Source organism: Aegilops tauschii, chromosome 7 (genome assembly GCF_002575655.3).
Source record: "Aegilops tauschii subsp. strangulata cultivar AL8/78 chromosome 7, Aet v6.0, whole genome shotgun sequence".
Taxonomy (NCBI): Eukaryota; Viridiplantae; Streptophyta; class Magnoliopsida; order Poales; family Poaceae; genus Aegilops; species Aegilops tauschii.
In genome coordinates this window covers 149,156,989-149,177,958 of record NC_053041.3, presented here as the reverse complement: position 1 = coordinate 149,177,958, position 20,970 = coordinate 149,156,989, and positions in this window count along the sequence as shown.

The window sequence follows — 20,970 nt, the reverse complement described above, 5'->3', positions numbered from 1 at the left end:
CGTGATGAGGGGACGGAGAAGAGGGCGGCTTCCACGAATCTGGTGGTCGGGGCGCCCAAGAAGAGGAAGGCCTCCTTTGCGGATAACTCCGTATGGGATGTCGACAGTAGTCTGGAGCGCCGCTCCCGAGCTAAGCCTCAGGCCGCATCGTAAGTACTACGATTCATGGATTTCCATATATCCAACCTCTTCTCCTCATTGTATTAACATAGTTAGTTGCGTTATTTCAGTCCGGCGCACGACAGCTTCCAGCGATCCTCGTCAGGAGGTTCGCTGGACTCCAAGGAGATGGCCAGCATGTCGCCGCCGACCGCTTGCTCTCCCAGGGCCAAGGACGACGCTGAGGCGTTGTCCCGAAGGACCGCTCCAGGCCGAGGAGAGGCTCCGGACACTGTCAAGGGGGCGCCAGAGGGCGAAACCACCACCGCCGGACACACGGGGGAGCAAATCCCCACGGAGACTGGCGAGGAGGGCCGTATTCAGTTCGGCCCTCAGCCAAATATGATTACGGAGACCCGTACGACTCCGAAATCCGGCGGGCGACCTCCTTTGAAAGAGGGGGGTGCGCCCATTCCACCGGTGGCCCCAGTCCAACCTTCCGCACCGGATAATCTGATGGAGGCGCTTCGAGGCGCCTCCATTGTGGACGAGCACCGTATCCTTATGGGTACGGTGATCGAGAGGGTCCAGTCCGCCAAGAGCGGGCTGACCGAAGCCTGTAGTAGCCTGCTGACAGGTTTTGAGGTAGGCGACGCAAAAAATCCCGATATAGTCAGTAGCCCCTGAGACACTGTCGGGTGTTCGGAAAGAAAAGCCGGACAGGGGGTCGATCCTTACTTGTAGGAAACTAACTAAATTTGTCGGGAATGAACATGCAGGCATCGCTGCTGTCCGTGACCTCACATGCTGCCGAAGTCTTCGAACTTAAGCGGAGACTGGAGAAGGCCGAGGAGGAGCTCGGCCAGGTAAAGGGGCAGCTCCAGGAGAATCAAGGTATGTAATAACCCAAGAAGTATTTGGAAAGAGCAGGATGTTATATGTTGACCGAAGTGTCTTGATATAAATAGGAGTGACGACCGAGGTCGAGACCCTGAAAAAGGCCCTGGGTGAGGCCGAGGGGAAGGCCGTCAAGGAGTAGGCTGCCCGTAAGAAGCTCAAAGCCCGGGTCAACGAGGTCCAACAAGAGCTCCATGACGCAGTGAAGAAGTGCGAGACCTTGGAGCGTGATGCGTCGGCTAAAGAGGCCGAACTTTCCAAGGCTCGTCAGAGCGCGGAGACGGCCCGGAATGAGGCCCAGGGCGCCCGCCAAGAAATCCAAGAGGCGAGGAAGATCGCGGCGGGTAAGGCATTCAGTATGCAAAGCAAATATGCGAAGAGGAAGTATCTTTTACTAACCCGGATTCGGAGTTCTCCAGGGGCTTTTGCTGATTTGCCGCGAAGTGTGTCCGATGCCGCGGAGTTCTTCCGAGCCGAAGAAGGGAGCTCTACGGAGAAGCTATTCTGGTCGCAATATCTTGCGCCAGAGCATCCCGTGCCCTTCACCGATCAGCTGAAACAGCTGGTGGAGCTGCATAGGGTGGCCGAACTAGCCATGAAGGATTTGGTAATCTAGCTATGGCCAGCCGAAGCTATGCCCGGCAGCTACTTCGGACTCGTGAGGCGGATGGTGGACGCCTGTCCTCGGCTGGATATCGTCAAGCGATCGGCCTGCATTGAGGGTGCTCCTATGGCCTTCGCCCGTTGCAAGATGTGGTGGGCGAAGATGAACGTCGTCGAGTTGGCCCGGGGGGCGCCCGAAGGCAAGGAGCACCGCACACCCGAGCGCTATTTCACGGATGTCCTGGAGGGGTCTCGTATTGTAGCAGCGCAGTGTGGGCAGGACTTTATTTTTGAATGAATACATTCGTGTTGTCTTTGCCTTGTATGATGAAACAAAGTCAGTTTGTAATATAATGACTGTTATGTTTTTAATTTTACCTCCTGTGCGGCCGTGTTTATATGAAATCTGAGGGTTGGCCAGTCGTCGGCTTCTGCCCCACGTAGGTAGTACGGAGGTGTTCGGATGGAATCTAAACAATCTTGATCCAATTATATGGTCCTTGAAGGAGTTGTTTAGCATAGCGAACCAGGCAACCAGACTATTCGGCTTTAACGCCCTCACTTAGCCATAGGAGTTCGACAATAAAAACATTGACGCAGCCCCTAGTTCCCGAACTAGAGTGCTATAAGCGTCTGATCGGGAAGTGCCGATCCTTCGCGTAACGCGGAAGAAATCTCTAATGATTTGCAACCTCCGAACAGCTGACCGGCTCTCGCTGCATCATGACAGTCAGTTTTCGGCTTTCTCTACTGAGGTGCTCCTCTGGATAAACCAGAGCACAATCGCAGTAGTTCTCCCTTTACTACCTTAGCCGATATAGCGGAACGTAAGGTAGCAAGCAAAGGAGCCGGGCAACCCAACTATTGACCAAAGACATGATTCGGAGCCAATGCATATAATGCTAAATTCAGGGTGATGAACTGTACTATAAAAAGTGTTCGGACTTTGTTGTCGTATTATAGGGGGCCTGGGAGCCCCTGGCAAATATGAAACGTACCAAAGTGTACGGGTGCTAGGAGATAAGTTATTAAACGAAAACAGAAATAAAGCAGGGGTGATATCTTGGGCCTTTAAATTTGAGCCACGAACTGTTTCCATTATAATTGGGTTAATGCGTCAAAGCGCATTAATACAAACAGTGCGATAAGCAATCCGGCTATTTGACATGCCATGACCAAGGGCGAGCTGCGTGTGGGTCCTGACAACAGGTAGAGCAACCTCTATAGCTTCCCCTATACGTCTGTGCTTCTTGCCATCCTGGTATTTTTATCCTTTTACAGGACTGATGACTAGGCTGTCCACGAAGGCCTAGGTGAAAGAAACCTGGAAAAGGAAATAGGAAATAGTAAAAGTATATGTGTGTCCATGATCGGTCGAGCCGAACTGTGGATCACAAGCTTTCTGTGCCTCCGTCGATGCCCATGGAATTTTGAGTGCGTAATTATGTACGCGTGTACGAATGCCACTGCCTGGTCGGGATTGGGACGGAGGCCAATTTGCTAATCGAGCTCTTGACGAGCCGAGCTGTTTTGTTGCAGTGTAGTTCCGACCTTCTAACGATGTCCACGGGCTCGGCAGCCGGATTACGGTTCTGCTTGAGAAGGCCGTTCTGTACTTCTGCTGCTAGGGCGGTGGTGTGCTCCTCTGTATGGAGGGAGCGTTCCGTATTTCCATTGACCGTGAAGACGCCACGTGGACCGGGCATCTTGAGCTTGAGATAGGCATAGTGTGGCACTGCATTGAATCGAGCGAACGTAGTTCGTCCGAGCAGTGCGTGATAGCCGCTGCGAAAGGGGACGATGTCGAAGATTAATTCCTCGCTTCGGAAATTGTCCAGAGATCCGAAGACAACTTCTACCATGATTGCACCCGTGCAGCGGGCCACGACCCCTCGTATGATTCCTTTGAAGGTAGTCTTTGTGGGCTTGATCCGTGATGGATTGATGCCCATTTTTCGCACTGTATCCTGATAAAGCAGGTTGAGGCTGCTACCTCCGTTCATAAGGACGCGCGTCAGGTGAAATCCATCAATGATTGGGTCGAGGACTAGTGTGGGCGAGCCGCCATGACGGATACTAGTCGGATGGTCCCGATGATCAAAGGTGATCGGAAATGATGACCATGGATTGAATTTTGGGGCGACTGGCTCTATTTCATAGACGTCCCTTAGTGCGCGTTTGCGCTCCCTTTTGGGGATGTGTGTAACATATATCATGTTTACTGTTTTAACTTGAGGGGGAAACTTCTTCTGTCCCCCTGTGTTTGGTTGCCGGGGCTCCTCGTCGTCGTCCTCGCTTTGTGATCCCTTTTCCCTATTTTCGGCGTTTAATTTGCCGGCCTGTTTAAATACCCAACAGTCTGTGTTGTTATGATTGGCTTGTTTTTCTGGGGTACCATGTATCTGGCAGGGGCGATCGAGTATGCGGTCCAGACTGGATGGTCCCTGATTGTTTCTCTTGTATGGTTTCTTCCGCTGGTTGGACTTGGAGCCACTGAATCCGGCGTTGACTGTAGGGTCGTCGCTATTATCACCATTGCTTCGGTGTTTGTGCATGTTATGTCGGAGCTTGCCGTTGTTGTTCTTAACCTCGGAGGGCCCTGCCTCGCTGGCTGTGTTTTTGCTACGAGCCAACCAACTGTCCTCACCCGCGCAAAAGCGGGTCATGAGTGCCGTGAGGGCTGCCATAGATTTTGGCTTTTCTTGGCCGAGGTGGCAGGCGAGCCATTCGTCGCGGATGCTATGTTTAAAGGCCGCTAAGGCTTCGGCGTCCGGACAGTCGATGATCTGGTTCTTTTTAGTTAGGAACTTGGTCCAGAACTTCCTAGCTGACTCCCCAGGCTGTTGAACTATGTGACTTAAGTCATCGGCGTCTGGCAGCCGAACATATGTACCTTGGAAGTTGTCGAGGAAAGCTTCTTCTAGGTCCTCCCAGCTGCCAATAGAATTTTCAGGCAGACTGTTTAGCCAGTGCCGAGCTGGCCCTTTGAGTTTTAGTGGGAGGTATTTGATGGCGTGAAGATCATCCCCGCGGGCCATGTGGATGTGGAGTATAAAATCCTCGATCCATACCGCGGGGTCGTTTGTTCCATCGTATGATTCGATGTTTACGGGTTTGAATCCTTCTAGGAATTCATGGTCCATTACTTCGTCAGTGAAGCAAAGAGGGTGCGCGGTGCCTCTATATCGGGCTACATCGCGACGTAGCTCTGATGGAGTCCGTCTGCGGCATTCGGCCCGGGCGTGGTTAGGTTTATCACGTCCAAATAGGTAGCCGTCGTCGTGTGTCAAGGCACGTCCTCGTGATCCGTAGATCGATCTTGTATGTCCTGCTCTACTGTTCAGGTCTTGATGAAGGTCATATGTATAGCCCCGAGCTGTCTTATCCCTGCCTTTACAGCGAGGTGGGACAGTCCGGTTTTCGGCTCGAGCTGCAGTTTTATCCCGACCGCGCGGTGGCCGATCAGCCGCATTGTGTGATGCTGGTGCGGGATCTGGCGCCTCATCGTCGAACTGAGGTAGTAATATGCGCTTCGGGTAACTTTTGGCTGGGCGCTTAAGACCGTATTCCTCGGCTGCCAGGACATCTGTCCATCTGTCATTCAGCAGGTCTTGGTCGGCTTGAAGCTGTTGCTGCTTCTTTTTCAGGGTCCTCGCAGTGGCTATTAGCTGAAGCTTAAAGCGCTCCTGCTCCAGGGGCTCCTCAGGCACGATGAAGTCTTCGTTGCCGAGGCTCACCTCCTCCTCGGAGGGTGGACGGTAACTACCGTCCTCCGAGTCTTCTCCTATGGCCTGTTCGTCAGGGTTGGCATGCCCTGATTCCTGATTGTCTCGTTCGGCAGTTTGTTCATCGGGTTCTTCTGTGTCTTCGGCACCATCTAGAGTGTTGTCGTCACCTGCGCCGGTGTTGCTATCCCTGCTACGGCGGGATTTAGAGCGGCGCCGCTAACGCCGGTGCTTTGGTTGTGTTTTAGGAGGGTCCTCCTTTGCTGGGTTTTCCTTTTCATCGCCCCTATTATTTTTCGGCGTATCTACCATGTAGACGTCATATGAGAAGTGGTCGTCCATCGTCCGGTGAACGGCGGGTTTTGGGCCTCCTCGTCTCCAGCATCGTCGTCCATACCGTCGATGTCTTCAGAGTCATAATCAACGGCGTCGGTTAAGTCTTCGACAGTGAATATGAAGTGGGTGGCGAGTGGGAAGCAAAATTCCCCATCTTCAGCCTCCGGCTCAAACCGGACATAGTTCGGCTGTGAGTCCTCCGCCAAGGACAGATTTCTTAACGAATTTAGCACATCGCCCAAGGGCGAATGCTGGAAGATGTCTACGGCGCCAAAATCACAGATCGATAAGCGATCCAGTTCGGCGTCCGCGGATGCACATAGCTCGGAATTTATGATCAGAGACGAGTCCAGAGTTCCGATGACAAAGACGTTGTGTGACTTTAGGTCTGCGTTCGGCTCCAACGCCGTGGAATCTGCGGCCTCCGCGGTGGGGTTGAGCCTCCCATCCTTGGACAGTGCAATATGCCTCGGATCTAAGGCCAGAGCAGTTACAGGAGCTATCTCCTGGATGCAGTCTGACGACAAATTTAGGTCATGTTCGTTAGGGTGACCAAGAGCGGTCACCGCGGTCTCGAACCCGGCGAAGATCAAGTCTCCACGGATGTACGCGACGTAATTCCAGCTCCCAAATCTGACCTGATGGCCAGGGGCGTAGCTGTCGATCTGCTCCAGGTGGCCAAGCGAGTTGGCCCGCACTGCGAAGCCGCCGAACACGAAGATCTGTCCGGGGAGGAAGGTTTCCCCTTGGCCAGCATTGTTGTTGACGATTGAAGGGGTCATCAAACCTTTTGGGACGGCATAGTGGAACTCTCAATGAAGCACCAATGTCGGCGTCAAAACCGGCGGATCTCGGGTAGGGGGTCCCGAACTGTGCGTCTAAGGTCGATGGTAACAGGAGACAGGGAACACGATGTTTACCCAGGTTTGGGCCCTCTCTATGGAGGTAATACCCTACTTCCTGCTTGATTGATCTTGATGAATATGAGTATTACACTAGTTGATCTACCACGAGATCGCAATGGCTAAACCCTAGAAGTCTAGCCTGTATGACTATGGCAATGAGTATATGTCCTTTCCGGACTAATTCCTCCGGTTTATATAGGCACCGGGAGGATCTAGGGTTACACAAGGTCGGTTACAAAGGAAAGGAATCTACATATTCGGTCGCCAGGCTTGCCTTCCATGCCAAGGAGAGTCCCATCCGGACATGGGTGCAGTCTTCGGTCTTCGTATCTTCATAGCCCATCAGTCCTGCCCATGGCTAACAGGCCGGACGCCTGAGGACCCCTTAGTCCAGGACTCCCTCAGGGGCCTAGAAGGCTGGCCGCGGCCGCGGCGGACCGACGGTGGGGAGTTCTTTCGGGGCGGCAAGGCAGCGGCGGACCGGCGGTGGGGAGTTGTTTCGGGCTGCGAGGCGGCGAGGCGGCGCGGGGTTCGGCCAGTGGTGGCTGGCGGCTTAAGGGGGTGCAGGTTGAAGATGAAGTGCAGGCCCTCCCTAAACTATCCCATGTGAAGTGCCTCTCTGCTTCCATTGCATTCAGTTTCGACAGTAACATTTAGATTCCACAGTAAATTTCAGTTTCAACAGTTAAGTTTAGAGTCAATAGTTTTTACCTCATTTGTTGTAGTCAGGTGGTTTTGGTGATGTAAATTTTACACCTATCACTTTTTGGTAATGCATTTTAGATCATCTATTGGAGATGCTATTTGAATCCCACTTGAGATTAACGATGTCGGTCTTCTGCTGCTTCAGCCTTGCCGTCTTACGGCTCACCGGAGCTGCTCCAACGACGGAACGATCCATCACAACAGAGCAGTGCCCTGGGTGCCATCAACAGATTCCTCAGATCTTCCTCCACACCTCTGACAACCACCTCTACCGCAACTTCTTCAGCGACCAACCCAATGATGCTGAGGTCGACACGGCTACGGCAAAGAGGTCGTACACTTGTCGCATCACTTATTACTCTACATTCATGTCGATCCATTAGGGCTATTTTGGTTCAACGGAAAAACATAGCAATAGGAAATTTTCCTATGGCACTCTACTATTCAATTATTCATGCATTTTCTTGAAAGGAATGGAGCAAAACATCCACCTAGACCTACTTTTCAAAATCCTATGCATGAAAACAAGACCAAGTGCATTAGTGGCAGAATAACATTCTAACTGTACATGCTTTCATATGGTTTCACTTTATTTTGGCCCTGTTTCTTTGCATTCCTATGCTCCTCCAATTCCTGTGAACCAAACACCCAAGTTGACAAAAATCTTGTGTTCACAAATGCTCTGTTTCCCATGTGCATTCCTATCCTATTCCGGTATTTTTCCTCCTATCCCTACATTTTTAGAATCATGCAAGCCAAATGAGCCCTTACAGAATTACTTCATTTACAGGTAGGTGTTGAAGAAAACTTTGTGTGGTTTGTCCTGCTCCTGCCGCGACGTCGTCCACCTCACCTGAGCTACTCCATCGACAGAAGCATCCACCAAACCAGACATACGACTCCTAACCGTCTTTCGCCACCTCAGATCTCCTTCCCTACCGCCGGCACCCACCGCAATGGCATCACCATCATCGACTCAGCAGATGAACCTGAGGAGTACACGGGTGCACAAGAGAGGTCGCACTCTTTTGTTTCTGCTTATGTTATGCATTGCTTAATATTACCTGCTACTTTATTGTCCTGTTCACCTCTTAGACTCCAAGTCAGGTCCAAATTGATGTTCAAACTTGAGTTCTAAATTAGTTGCGGGGCACATATCGAGGCAGCAATGAATAGTATCTCTGTCTAATATCTGGTTCACCTAGGGTATGCCTATGTTGTTCATCTTGGGTGGGAAACAAAAGTAAAGCAATCATCATTTGGTTTTTATTAAATTAAAGCAATCATCAGCCTGCTATCATTATTTTTGGATCCATCCACTGGTTGTTACCATTACTCTGGATTTCTGCATGCTCTCCTTACATAATCTCACTATATTTTTTTGGATGCATGTCAGATATTGTACACAGTCATGCTGAACATGTAGAGAAAAAGAGAAGAGTTTTGCGGGCAATACAATGTCATGCAGACATCGCTCCATGGTGGGTTCAATGGCAAACCCCCCCCCTCTCCAGATTCTAATCCAGAGGAAGATATCTATTCTGAGGCGGATTCAGACGCAGCTGACCACTCCTATTTACCCCCCAAGGTGTTTGCTCTAACTTGGCATGATGATGTTAGTCATATCATGCATATGTTTCCTTGCAGTGCCTACTTTCGACATCATATATGTCATCTGCTTAGTTTAGACATGTTCTGTAATGCCACCTGTTAGTTTCAATATCATATATGGGAATTATGCAGTCTCATGTCTTTTAGCCAGCCATAATATATGTGAAATGTGCAACGCCATCCTGTTTAACCAGGCATCATATATTTGAATGATATCTTGCCCATCCTTTTCTTCATTAAATTTCCATTTGTCGACAATGTTTGTACATTAAACTACTCTTCCTGTGAATCAGCCATTTGAGTGGGTGATGGAAAAATCTGGAGTGAAAACAAGGCCTTCAGAGCAGACAGTGCTACCTGTCGAAGCAGATCTCTTGCTGGGTGCCGATAGCTCCTCAGAGATGGATCAGAGACAGATGACCAGTCCTATTCCTCCACCGAGGTGTATGCTCTAACTTGGCACAGTTCTACAGCTCATATCATGCATATGGTGTCTTGCATTGCATAGTTTAGACATCATATATACACAATATTCAACACCATGTTATTAGTTCAGACATCATATATGCGAATGCCCTCTGCTTAGCATATAAATCACATATGTGAATTAAATCATGTGATCCTGATTACTTAGATAACATGTATGTGAATTATGTCATGCGATCCTGTTTAGTTAGTCATCATATCTTTGAATTATGTTATGCTATGCTATCCAGTTTAGATAGACATCATATATGTGAAATTATGTCATGCTATCCGTTTTAGTTAAACAATATACATGTCAACTATTTAATGCCCTCTTTTTTCCACACTATCTATTGCATCTGTCTCTCATACAATGTTTGTACATTCAACTATGTTTCCTGTTTATCAGCCATTTGAATTGGAGCGGGTGATGGCAGTATCTAGCGGAGTAAAAACACGGTCTTCAAATAAAACAGTGCTACCTCTTGGTGGAGATAGCACCCCGGTTGTACATGCACGAGAACCAGCCATACCACACATAACCCAGACTCTCGCAGATTTTACCCCTACTGCGATGGACAGAGAACCAGCTTCACCCAATCTAACCCCAACCCCAGCAAATAGTAACCCGGTTCCTGTAGACACAGCACCATCTCCACCACAGAGCTCCCAAACAAGAGCAGTTAGTAAGGCAGCTCCAGTGCCCAAAGCGCCAGTACTACCACGGCGAACCCCAACTCCACCAGTTAGTACACCTATTCCTGTGGAGGAAGCACAACCAGCCATTCATAGTTTAGCATCTATCTCATTTGATGTTGTTAAATCCTATGTGCGTATCTTCCCATGATGGAAATATTATACTAAAGATGAAGGAAAATGCCAGTTGCAGGTGTTTGTCCAGGAGTTATGTGTAAGTAATGTTATTCATGGCAATTACTTTGCTTCGTCCCATACATCTCTACCTCCATGATGGTTATAATACATCAAATTTTCCTATTTTTCTCTACAGAGAAGGACCGATTTGGCAAATCAGGATGATGTAACCTGTGCTAATACCTCTGCTATCTTCAAGAATGCTTGGTGGCAGTATCGGAATTACTTGAAGAAAACGTACTTCATTGGCAAAGAAACTCATCAAATTCCCTTACGTTCTCCTAAGACACATTTACTGGACGATGACTGGGAACGCCTTGTTCTTTACTAGTCCCGAACCAAGAATGTGGTAAGGGCTATGAGCTTATTTTATTTGAAGTACTATATGCTTGCGTCTTACTGTACTCTGTTCATGTAGAACAAGTGCTTAAACCTGAAGAACAACTGTTCTCATTTAAGATTCCATTGCTATCGTGCATACTGCTTTGCTCTTGTATCACTGTGTTTACTCATACAAACTTATTTTTAAATTGAAAGATCCAATGGAAACTCCAATGGCACAACAGGTATGTTTACGCATGTTTCTTTAACAGGTTTGCTCTTATAAATAGCTCTGTTGATTTCAATTTCAATTGTGTATACAGTTGACTTCTCATATCATGCACATTACTAGCATCATAACAGGGCCAATAGTGTTGTTGTACATGTAGACCCGTGGTACCCATCTGAAATCCTGTTGTGCCGTGTAGTTCCCATGCTTTGTATTCTTTCAGTGCTGCTTTCTCTTAAACTGATATGATTTGAACCGTGTGTGTATTTTGATTTGTCAAGACAATGCAGTGACCATAGGACATAGATATATGTTTGTTTGATGCTTTTATGATGTACTGCTTGGCAATAGAAGACTTGGTAGTTTAATCTTGTCCTCCTTACTAATGAACTGGTTCACCGAAATGGGTTTCATATACTAGTACATGCTAAACCTGTTATGTGTCTGCTTGTTTCTTCTTTTAGAATGCTAATAGAATATTGTGGAAGAGTGCCTTATTAATTAATGATAAAGGAAGTAATGCAGATAAGGTTCAGGATCGTGAGACATCCTTATTGATCTCCAACAAAGCTGATAAAACTGCTAAGGAAAACTATCTTGAAGACAGTGAGGCATCCCCAAAGTCCTATCTTGGTTTACTGTTTGAGTTACTGGCCACTACCGCTTGCACAAGCTATTCAAACTCACTGTCTGAATCAGTTCAATTTCTTGAGTCTCAACTACATGCTGAAAGACATCGATCAGTTGTGCTGCGACAAGAAGCAGAAGGACTGCGGAAGTCCCTGGAGCATTCAGATACATACCTTCTGGTGCAACAGCAAGCATTGAAGGATTTAAGCGCCAAACAGGACAAATCTAATAAGCTCGCTAAGCTTATTGCCAGCATGGTGGATACCCAGGATAATGTTTCTTGAGCTCTTCTGAAGTTGTTTCAGGTATGGACTTGTTTTGCTGCCGCGTTTATTTGCACTGGTGGCCAATTTTGACGGCCAGTGTATCTAATATGCTGCTTTGTTCCCTATATTTGCACTGGTGGCGAACTTTGATGCCCGGTGGATGTAATATGTGTAATAGCTATAATAGGCTAGTGTTAATTGCTTGCTTATTTATTTCCTTATTGTCTTGTTTAGTTGTTTGCTTGTAGTCACTGCAGTTCTTTTTCCGTGTTTTTCTAGTGGCCACAATAACCTATTTTTGGTAACTAGGCCACAATAATCATGGCAACACATGGACTGTTGTAACCATGGGCCTCCCGCGGGCCGTATGATCAATAGGCCTTCTACGGGCCGTAGGATCCATGGACTTTCTACGGGCCGTATGATCCATGGGCCTTCTACGGGCCGTAGGATCCATTGGTTTTCTATGGGCCGTAGGATCCATGGGCCTTCTACGGTCGTATAATCATTTCGCCAAACATGGGTCATACAATTCGTGGACTATAACAGGAAATTAATAGGCCGTATTTGAAAACGCTATGAAAAAAGCCCAACGGGTTAACGGGCCACAAACGGGCTGAATTTGGTCCACAAACGGAACAGGCCAGTAATGGACCGTAACTAACCGAATTCTAGAAATGATCCCAAGAATAAATAGGCCCTTCGAAGGACGAAAGTTAACATGAGCTGGAAACGGCCGACGGAATAATGGGCTGTTAATGGGTATAAAGCGATACCGTGATCATTAGTGGCCAGTTTCATCTCGGGCCTTTAATGGGCCGAGAGTTGCAAAGGGCCTCATATGGGCCGAAAGACATCATGGGCCATACATGGGCCGGAAGTTACAACGGGCTGGAATCATATTGGACGGCCCAGATGAAGCTACTGGGCTTAATTCCGATAGGCCGTAACAGGCCGGGAGTTACCGGGCCGTAAATGGGCTATATACGAACATGCCGTTAACAGGCTTTCCATGGGCCGACCCGTTACCTTTTGACCAAGTCAAACGGGCCGGCCTTTTCACCAGAATGGGCCTCTGTGGGGCCGTGCCATGTGTCGACGTGTCATAGGCGCCTCCTCTCCAATGAGTGGATGACATCGGTCCCAACGGTGAGCCAACACGTGTTTCCTCTGGCCAATGAGAATTTTACACGTGGAAAATCCCCATTGGTCTGGGCTATTAACGGGTTATCGGATCCAAAATAGGACCCGATAGCTTAACGGCGACCTGTTAGGGTGGATGCCACGTGTCGGTCACCCTTGACGAAAGCACTTCTATGACACGTGATTTATCGTCATGGAAGTGGACACTTCCGTGATGATAATTTTGGTAATGTCATGGAACACTTCTACGATAGCGTAGGTATGAATATCTTGATTCTGTCATAAAATCGTCATGGATGTACATGCATGATAGAAAACGTGACCTACTGTGACAAACACGTATCATCACGGAAGTGTATTTTTTTGTAGTGCATGCTTGATGAGTAAAAGACTCCAAGGAAATTCTGGCCTGAAGCCATTGATACTGCTTGCCGCATCATTAATCATGTTTATCTTCACAAGTTCCTAAAGAAGACATCATATGAGCTCCTGACTGGTAAGAAGCCAAATGTCAGCTATTTCAGAGTCTTTGGTGCTTGGTGCTGGATCAAGGATCCACATCACACTTCAAAATTTGCACCGAAAGCACATGAAGGTTTTATGCTTGGCTACGGAAAGGATTCGTACTCCTACAGAGTCTTCAACCTCTTTCACTACAAAGTGGTTGAAACTGTGGATCGGCGGTTCGATGAGACTAATGGCTAACAAAGAGAGCACCTGCCAAATGTGCTAGATGAAGCTACACCAAGTGAGTCTATCAAGCTTATGGGTACTGGAGAAATCATACCTTCAGAGGAATAGGCTGAAGAGGAAATCATCATTTCCGCACCTAATCAGCATGAAGACACTGCTCAGCCTGAAGCCAATGCTGAAGATGAAGACAATGATCAGCAAGGGCAAAATCTTCGTCCAGTACATCCTCGTGTTGCAAATGAAGTCCAGATTGAGAAGATAACTGGTAGCATCAATGCACCTGGTCCACTCACTCGTTCAAGAGCAACACAGCTAGCAAATTTTTGTGGGCACTTTGCTTTTGTCTCTATATCTGAGCCCAAGAAAGTTGATGAAGCCTTCATGGAACCTGAATGGATTTAAGCTATGCAAGAAAAGCTTCAACAATTTGAGCTAAACAATGTATGGGAGCTGGTAAAGCGTCCCGATCCTCGCAAGCACTATATCATCGGCACCAAATGGATCTATTGCAACAAACAAGATGAGCATGGTCAAGTTGTCAGAAACAAGGTTCGTCTCGTTGCTCAAGGTTACACACAAGTTGAAGGGATTGACTTTGATGAAACCTTTGCTCCTATGGCTAGGCTTGAAGCCATTCGCATACTGCTAGCCTATGCCAACCACAACAACCACCTGGTTTGGAAGACCCAAAGCGTCCTGAACTGGTATACAAGCTCAACAAGGCACTGTATGGCCTCAAACAAGCTCCTCGCGCTTGGTATGACACACTTAAAGACTTCCTGAAGAGCAAAGGCTTCAAACCTGGTTCTCTAGATCCCACTCTCTTCACGAAGACATATGATGGTGAACTGTTTGTATATCAAATCTATGTGGATGACATTATCTTCGGCTGCACTGACAAGAGATACAGTGATGAGTTTGGGCATATGATGCAAGAGCAATGTCAGATGTCCATGATGGGTGACCTGAAGCTCTTCCTTGGTCTTCAAATCCGAAGAAGTTTGGAATGCAAGACTGCAAAGGGTACATGATGCCAATGCCAACCAAAGGCCAATTGGGTCCCGACGACAATGGTAAAGAGTTCAATCAAAAGGTATACCGCTCCATGATTGGTTCTTTACTCTACTTATGTGCAGCTAGGCCTGATACAATGCTTAGCATTTTCATGTGTGCCCAATTCCAAGCGGCACCAAAGGAATCGCATCACTTAGCTGTGAAGCGAATTCTTCGATATTTGGCTCACACCCCAACACTAGGATTATGGTATCCAAAGGGCTTAGAGTTTGATCTAGTTGGATTCTCAGATGCTGATTATGCTGGTGACAAGGTTGATCGCAAGTCCACATCGGGCACATGTCACTTTCTTGGACGATCTCTTGTCTGTTGGTCTTCAAAGAAGCAGAACTGTGTATCACTCTCCACTGCTGAATCTGAATAGATCGCTGCTAGATCTTCCTACGCTCAGCTTCTCTGGATGAAGCAAACTCGACTATGGCATCAACATGAAGCATGTTCCACTCTACTGCGACAATCAAAGCGCCATCAAGATTGCTCAAACCTAGTCCAGCACTCGAAGACAAAGCACATTCAAATCCATCATCATTTTCTCAGAGATCATGTGTTGAAGGAAGACATTGATATCATTCACGTCAACACTGAAGAGCAATTGCCAGATATCTTCACAAATCCCTTGGATGAGAAAAGGTTTTGAAAGTTGCGGTGTGAGCTAAATATCTTAGAATCCTCAAATGTCCTGTGAATGGACACACATCCTAACGCTTATGCATGTTGATGACTTAGATGTGCAACACACAAAGTAACGTATATATTCAATTAATGAAGACTTACCCTCTAAGTGTGAATACATTGATGCGGAAATTGACTTCGGAGCGCCACGATAATTGTGCGTCGTGTCTGGGTCTAATACTTCCTATACGGTGGGTAATGCCACCACCAAACTTTCTTGAAGATTTTCATTTGGCGTCATGATTGCATTATCTTCATATTTGGTTTGTCTTAAGATTGATTTGTCTTCAAAGTTTATCTTCGCAATGTTGATTTGGTCGTTTCCGAAATAACTATATATATGTTCTGTCCTCTACAGCATTCACTTATAGCTATGTCTTCAAACTTGCCATTTTCTGAACTAAGTGAATGTGATCGGACCCTAACCCTTTCTGTGCTTCTTCCTCAAATTGTATCCATCTAGTCGTATGCATTCTGTTGACACTTGTCAAATGTCTTCACTGCGTCCTTGTCAGCTGAAGATAAAGAGACACACATTTAAAACTATTTCTAATGCCATATCACTTTTGCCTGGATACCGGAGAAGCCGGAACGACCACCCGACAAACCAGGTGCGTGTGGGAACGTGGAACAACTCTCAATGAGTTGCATGCATGCCACGTGTCCATCAGATGTGAACCGCTAGGGGCACCTGCGTAATTGCATTGTGCAGCCCTTCACCCTATAAATACACACCTGCGCGGTCATTATCTCCTCTTCCACCTTGCCATCTCGCTCAAACCCTAGCGCCACCGCTAGCTCGCGTCAACGCCGGAGACAAAGCACTTAGCTGTCGCGACCTCTTCGACGCCATCCTCACGCCGGCCGCGGACCTCATCTTCTCCGCGGCCACCGTAGGTGTCTTCTGCCGCCAAGTTAGGGCGCGGGAGATTGGACTACTCGGCATCCATTCTGCCCCGTCTAGCAATTCTTCAGCGGTAAATAAAACTCACTTTTTACCGCTTTTTCGATCTGTCCGTCCACTTCACCCAAAAGTGGTTTCTACACTTCCAAATCTGGATCTTTCTATTTCTGAATCTCATATGTTGCAAAGTATATTCACTTATGCTTCATAACTAGTTAGATTCCTCACTTGTACTTATTCATGGATTCGTACAAATCTGGAACCAACTCACTTCAAATAAATGAATGTCTTCGCACTATGAGGTCAATGTCTTCAAACTGATTTATCTTCAAAATCTTCTAAGAATGCATATGAGCTCTTCCCCTTCCCTCGCATCTCTAATGCTGTCACAAGTACATGTCCGTGGAGAATCCCTTGGTTCTCATAGTCTGCATTCATTTGCAGAATACTTGCAGCGTCACATTGAATCTCCGGAAGCCAGTTGTTGTTTGACAAGTCGTCGGAAGCCTTTCACTATTTTGAAGCCTCTCTGTCTGAATATTATGGCTACTGAGAAATCTGCAAGGAAAGGTGGCCGGCAACACCATGGCAATACTGCTTTGGATCTGCCTCCGGATCTCTATGAACTTTACAAGTCTGATCAAAAGGAAACCTATGGACAGTGCAAGACCCGAATCCAGTGGATCCGAAGATATTGGGCCGAGCAATGGTTCAAGTATAACTTCGTCACTCCTAGTATGCTGAAAAGAATGCCATCAAGCGCTCGTGGGGTGATATCCTTTACAAGAATTTTCCACCCAAGACGAAGCCTGAAGCTATTTCTCAAGGCTTCTATCCGTGCATGGTCCGAGGGCCTCAGCCAGAAAATGTCGACCCATCATCTCTTCGATGGTGTCGTGATGACAAGCGCAACTTTCTGTTTGCAAAGGAGTCTGCTACCAAGAACAGGAAGGCATTCAGACTCAACTTCAACCCTGGTCCGTCTGCTCCAAGGCAGGATGGCACACGTGACGCCAATCCCAATTTCATCGGCCCCTTCAATAGCTTTGATGGGCTCCTCTCCCATATTGCTGCTCAGAGGGCCACTGTAGAACAATCTGCTGATGATGCAGACTCTGAGGATGCTCCTGCACCACCGAAGCAGAAGAAGAAGAAGAAGAAGAAGAAGTCAAAAGCTTCCAAGCCCTCTGCTACTCCAAAAGCTTTGACTGCGAAGCCATTGACGACTGCACCTCCTGAACCAAGTGTGCAGTCTGAAGAATTATCTCGTGTCTCCAAGAAGATCAAGAAGACCAAGAAGCCCAAGAAGATTTCTGGACATGACCTGACTCCTGCTGCCGTTCTGCGCAATGAAGGCAACACCATCGATTTGTCAAGTCGTGAAGATCTTGGAGATGAAGCTCTGGAAATGTTGATCAAGAGCAAGCAAGAGGATGAGATCTTCCATGATCTGCCTCTATTTGATGCTGATATACTGAACAACTTCATTTATGTATGGTTTGAGGACCAAAGCATCAATATTGATGATCTGCAGCTGCCTATGGACATCAGCGTCACATTTCACGGAGTCATTGCCAATGAACTTGCCTTGGCTCAGAAAATCGTTGAGCTCAAGAACAAGATAGACTATGAGAAGGCACATTTCAAGAAGCACATGGCCAAGCTCAGTGTTGCTGATGTGCAAATATTCAAGCAAATGATGAATGACCTTAAGGCCGAGTTCAACAAGAAGCGTGAAGAAGCCAAAGGTTCTCGCGAGCGCATGAAGTACTATGCGCAGAAATGTGTGCAAGCACACAATGAAGCTGAGAAGAGAAAAGCACTTGGGCATCCTGGCATCGACCCCAAGATGGCTACCAAGAAAACCAAGAAGTCTGCTGAAGCTGAACCAAAATCTTCAAGGCAGGGCCAACCAAGCATTGTCTTCCCTTCCAGCATGACTGGCTTGAAGCCAAAGGTCCCCTCAGCAGCTTCTGAACAAAAGAAGACAAGGCAAGCCGAGGCCGAAGCTAGGAAGAGGAAGCTCAAAGACACCTCTGATGATGCTCCCTCCAAGAAGAAGTTGAAGACAAAGGCTTCAAAGTCTTCAAGAAAAGAGCGTGTTGCTGCCCCAGAGCCCCTTGTCGGTGTCAAAACCGGCGGATCTCGGGTAGGGGGTCCCGAACTGTGCGTCTAAGGTCGATGGTTACAGGAGACAGGGGACACGATGTTTACCCAGGTTCGGGCCCTCTCTATGGAGGTAATACCCTACTTCCTGCTTGATTGATCTTGATGAATATGAGTATTACAAGAGTTGATCTACCACGAGATCGTAATGGCTAAACCCTAGAAGCCTAGCCTATATGACTACGGTAATGAGTATATCCTTTCCGGACTAACCCCTCCGGTTTATATAGACACCGGGCGGATCTAGGGTTACATGGTCGGTTACATAGGAAGGAATCTTCATAGTTGATCGCCAAGCTTGCCTCCCACGCCAAGGAGAGTCCTATCCGGACACGGGTACAGTCTTCGGCCTTCATGTCTTCACAGCCCATCAGTCCGGCCCATGGATAGCAGGCCGGACGCCCGAGGACCCCTTAGTCCAGGACTCCCTCAGTAGCCCCTGAACCTGGCTTCAATGACGAGGAGTCCGGCGCGCAGATTGTCTTCGGCATTGCAATGCGGGTTCCCCTTTCCGAACTCCGAGATAGTCTTTAGATGTAATGATTCTATCCGGACTTGTATACACAACTGCAGAGGATATAATATTTCACGAGCCAAATCCGCTGACAACTTTTTCGTAATATGAGATCACGCCTGCTCGGCCATTATTTCGTCCCACGTCTTGAGACGTGGTTTTTTGGCTTGTCTTATCCAAGCAGAGATCGTGTCCCCCCTTTTTAAGGGATTCTTATCAACCCGGACGTGGGTAACCCAACCGTCACTTGGGTACAACTTCTTGGGAATAGGCAAGTTTTGAGGCCCAGGAGGAGACGCTCGATATTCACGGTCTTTATATATTGGTACAAACCCGTCTTTTTCTTTCACGCCTGTTTCTTCCTCAACCCTTGCTACCCCTAGTTCCAACACCGGGTTTCAATCGCCACAAGCTCCAATCATGTCCGGATCCAACCGTCAAGGCTGGTGGGTGGCTTCTTCTGTCACGGAGGAAGATATTGCAAAACTTCGGGCGGCGAGGTATCTGACCGCAGAAATCCTTCATCGGCTTCCTGCCGAAGGGCAGGTTATTCCCACCCCTAGATCCGGCGAGAGGGTCGTGTTCGTGTCCCACTTCCTCCGCGGTTTAGGGTTTGCACTTAACCCGTTCGTCTGAGGGCTCATGTTCTATTATGGGCTAGATTTTCACGATCTGGCCCCGGACTCTATTCTTCTTATCTCGGCGTTTATCGTCACGTGTGAAGCCTTCCTCTGAACTCCTCCGCACTTCGGCTTGTGGCTCAAGACCTTCGATGTGAAGCCGCAAGTGATAGAGGGGGAGCAGGCAGAGTGCGGTGGTGCCATAGTGAGCAAGCTCGCTAGTGCTGTTTGGCTGAAAGGATCCTTTGCCAAATCTTCTGATTTATGGCAGCAGGGGTGGTTCTATATCACCGAGCCCTGTGGCTCCAAGTGGGCAGCTGCGCCCGCATTTCGAACCAGCCCCCCAATTCAGCTTGCATCGTGGATTAATAAGGGGTTGGACTGGGGATCAACAGACGAGGTGCGGGCTTTGCAAAGTTGCATCCGAGGCCTCATTGAGAGGGACATCAATATCGTCAATGTTGTTTAAGTAATGCTAGTCCGCCGGACCCTGCGGTGCCAGCGACGGCCTCTCCGCATGTGGGAGTTCAATCCAGAAGGGCCGCGGACTCTTCAGCACTTCTTCGGCACTACGCACGAAGGAATGTGGAGATTATTTTTTAGGAAACGAAAGCAATGGCCGGACACCACCGAAGATATCGGCCTAGACTGTAACCATCCGGACACCCCGGTAAGTACCCGTTCGCCGAACACCTCATAATCAGACACCCAGTGGTAAGACACTGACCGAATCATCCTTTTTCAGGGCTGGATAAAGAAAGTGGAACGGATTAGGTGTCTGACTCCCCTTCCTGAAGACTCGGCTAATCCTGTGTTAACAAGGATGCTGGCCTCGGCACCATACCAGGCGCCGGCAAGGGAGGGTAAAGAGGAGAGTGAGAAGACCCGAGTTGACCTTTGTTCCGGAGGTAAGTCGAATACTGAGTCCGGAGAAATTGACCTTACCTCGCCTGAAGACAGAGGCGAAAGAGGACCCAGTATCCCTTCTCCGAGCAGGAGGAAAAGGGCCACCTCCGAAGGTTGGGAGGGGCGGTCTCCCAAGAGGGGCAAGATGCCACCGTCGAGCGGCTTGGGCTTGGAAAGCGACGCCGTTGAACAGCTCCAACATGGGGACAAGCCCTCGACCAAACCGTAAGTGAATCTGGGGTACTTTGATAGCGTCCCACTCCTTTGCCGTTACCGAAGATATACGTAACGTGTCCGTGCATTTTTACAGGTCGACACAGAGTTTTTCTGGGCAATCCTCTTCTTTGGGAGGTCTCCTCCCAGAGATGATGGAGAGCGAGACACCTCCCCCAACCTCCTCGCCCAATAAGGCGGACGACTCTGAAGTGTCATCGCGGAGGGTTTTTCTTGATCAACAAGCTACGTAGGGGATAAAAGAGGCAGTACCCGAAGGTGGATCTCCGACCGTCCAGGATTCTGGGGCTGATAATAAAGGCCCCGGACTGTCTGGCTTGCAGCCGACGATGATTCTGGAGACAGGTGAACGGGTTCCTTCAAAGGATGGCCGTGCTCC